General features: G+C 43.0%; 1 pseudogene; it reads right to left on the bottom strand.

Moving 5' to 3' along the window:
* Positions 1-1,498: 1,498 nt before the first annotated feature.
* Prdx1-ps8 (peroxiredoxin 1, pseudogene 8) lies at positions 1,499-2,145 on the bottom strand (annotated as a pseudogene).
* Between the last annotated feature and the right edge of the window lie 1,207 nt (positions 2,146-3,352).

Consider the following 3,352-nt stretch of genomic DNA (forward strand, 5'->3'; position numbering starts at 1 on the left):
GTTCAGACTCTGAGAACCCCAAAGGTCCAGGATAGTTGAGTCTGTTGTTCTTCCTGTGGCGTTCATATCCCCTTCAGACTCGCACGTTCTTATTTCCCGTCAGTTTTATAGTGTTCTCATAATTTTATAGACTAGCGCCTTTTCACAGTTCAAGAAGATGCATTACTCACCGCCTTTGACACTCATTAATGAATCAGCACAACAAAGGCGCATGAGGATGGGCTTACTTCCGTAGGACTTCCACATGCGGATTTTTCGTTAGCCTGGCTAAACACTCCTTAGATATGTTACGGTCTGAGCCTCTCTTTTTCCCCCTCTCTCTCCTTCCACAGATGTGAAATTGGTGCTTTGACGTGAGGCATCTCTTTCCCATCATTCCCTCTGAGACGTCTGCCCCTTCTCCTAATAAACCTCTGTACTTACAGTCAGTTTTGGGGTGTGCTTTCTAGCACACTAACTGGTGTAAATAATACTAGTGCCCTGAAATGCTTCCTATGTTTGGAAAGTCTGCGTCTAAAAGAGTGTTGGGGTGGAGATGGCTCAGTGCTTTCGGCACGAGCTCCTCTTAAAGAGACCCTAGGCTTCGTTCCATCCAGCACATGCGGTGGCTATCGCTTGTAATTCCAGTTCTAGGGATTTGACGCCCTCTTCTGGCTGCTGTAGGCTACTGCATGTACATGGTGCATATAAACTCATGCAGGCACATATATACATAAAAATCAATAAAATTTAAGGTTCATTTTACTATTTTTGGTTCTAACACAACATTGCTGCATACCATGTTATCTACCACTTCTAATATCTCCTTTCTCTTATACTAAAACTCAGAACTCCTGATGACATTATTTATTTGCTTCATTTTATAATACAACTGAAATTGCAATACCAGTAACACCACCATCACTCAGCATACAAAGTGCCACAGTCTTTTTGTTGTTTTTCTTGAGGGGGAGGCTAGTTATCGGTGTTCTCAAAATATATCCCCTCGGGATACACAAATGCATTTTCTTAATTTGTCGTTTGAATTTTAGTGTTATATATTGAAGTCAAATATGGATTCGAATATTTTCTTTTTTATATGTGTGTTACTAATGTAAAGATTTATCCTCGTGAACTGGATATACTAAATAACTGTGTAGGGACTGTAGGATGGACCAGTATTCAAGAGCTTTTGGCTGTTCTTGCAGAAGGCTAAGGTTTTGTCCCCAGCACCCACATGGCAGCTCTCAACCCATGTTAACACCAGTTCTAGGGGATCTGGTGCCCCGCTTCCGACCTTAATAGATACTTTAAAAAAAAGAGAGAGAATTAACAGGCTGGTTTCTGTGACTGCTATAAGGTGGTCTGCCCATTACCAATAGTTGAAGAAAGGCTAACCACCCCCAGCCCTGTAGGAAAGGCTCATCTGGAATCACACCACATGATGTGTTTAAGCATGAATAGAGTACAAATTTCTTCTGGCTGCTCAATGCTGCCTGGCAGAAAACTGGTCCAGCGCTCACTTCTGCTTAGAGAAATACTCTTTGCTCTTATCGACATCAGGCTTGATGGTATCACTGCTAGGTTCCCAGCCAGCTGGGCACCCTTCGCCATGTTTGTCAGTGAACTGGAAGGCCTGGACTAGTCTCAGAATCTCATCCACAGAGCGGTCAACAGGAAGATCATTTATTGTTATCTGGCGAAGGCTACCTTTACCATCAATAACAAAGAGGCCCCTGAAAGAGATAAGCTTCATCAGCCTTTAAGACTCCATCATCCTGAGCAATGGTGCGCTTGGGATCTGATACCAAGGGAATGTTCATGGGTCCCGATCCTCCTTGTTTCTTGGGTGTGTTAATCCATGCCACATGACAGAAGTGACAATCCACAGACGCTCCAATCACTCGGCAGTTGAGCTCTTAAATTCTTCTGCTCTATCACTGAAAGCAATGATCTCCGTGGGACACACAAAAGTAAAGTCAAGAGGGTAAAAAAAGAATACAACATATTTTCCTCTGTATCCACTTAGGCCGATATCTTTGAATTGTCCATCTGGCATAACAGTTGTGGCTTTGAGGTTGGGAGCAGGATGCCCAATTTTTGCATTTCCTGAAGACATCTTGCTATCAGCAGGGTCGAGCTACAGGTCTCACAAACAGAACCAACAGTGAGAACGCAGCATGACGTCGCCTCTGCCTCTGACCTTCTAAGGCAAAGGGCACATGTGCGGTACACATGCACACATGCAGACCAAACACACAAACATATACAATACATAAGTAACTATGCATGATTGCTTCATGTTTGTGAAGGCCAGGGTTGCTGTTACTTATCTCTTTCCAAATGACTGTGTGGTTGGCCCAACTCTACTAACTAAGATGCCAGTTCCGTGTCACTAGATGGCCATTGTAAGGCAGCTAGCAAGGGGTAGTCTTGTCCCACGAGTCTGTCCAGACTAGGGTCAGAGAGTGACATCTACGGAATGAGGGTCTGAGAGATGTCATGGCTCCACGTTTGAAGGAGGACAGAGAGAGCACGTGGCCCCTGGGGAAGCATGGGAGACACGGTGGAACCGGCCTGGACCTAATTCAGTCGGGAAGGCCATTGCTGGACTTCTGTTCTACAATTGTAAACTAATCAATTTGTGCTGATTTAGGTCACTGGGCTTATAAAGATTTGTTATAGGAGCAACTGAAAACTAAAACTGTCTATGGGTATGTATACATTTCTGTGTTTCTCCACTGCCTTGCCTTACACGTTAGAGACTTTAATAGAGGCATCTTTGGTATAGTATAATATGCCTTAATTCTTTAAGCTTAGGAGAATGTTCAAATTAAAGTAAAATTTATTATGACAATGATGAAGTCCAGTCTAGGCTGTTACTGTAAACTCATGTATCACGTGTGAGGAACAATTAATTAAGTTAATGCATTAACAATAAACATGGAACTCATGTATTTGAGGAATCTTACTAGTGACAAATGAGGTGAATGAAAACAGATTAAAAAAATCACTCACAATTGATAAACCGATTAAACTTAAAAAAAATAAATAAATAAAAATTCCCTGGGCATTTATTTTCCGGCTCCTGTGCTGAAGATCGCCACCCAGTGGGGACACGGGAAATTCCAGCACAGGGTGCGCAGCTGTGACCTAATGAGGAAGCCTGTGGATTGGTAAAGTCAGGAGAGGAAACAGTGGGGAAGAGTCTAGAAGCGCCCAGAAAAAGCGAAGGCGAATCCACCAAAGACTGTGCTGCACTGGTCATTACCTGCAGGCAAAGGACAGATCCACAAAGAAACGGAGGAGAGATATGGAGAAGGACTCACAGAAAGGAAGCATTAAATTTTCACAAAGGTGAAAGAAGATAAAA

This window comes from Rattus norvegicus, chromosome 2 (genome assembly GCF_021556685.1).
Source record: "Rattus norvegicus strain SHRSP/BbbUtx chromosome 2, alternate assembly SHRSP_T2T, whole genome shotgun sequence".
Taxonomy (NCBI): Eukaryota; Metazoa; Chordata; class Mammalia; order Rodentia; family Muridae; genus Rattus; species Rattus norvegicus.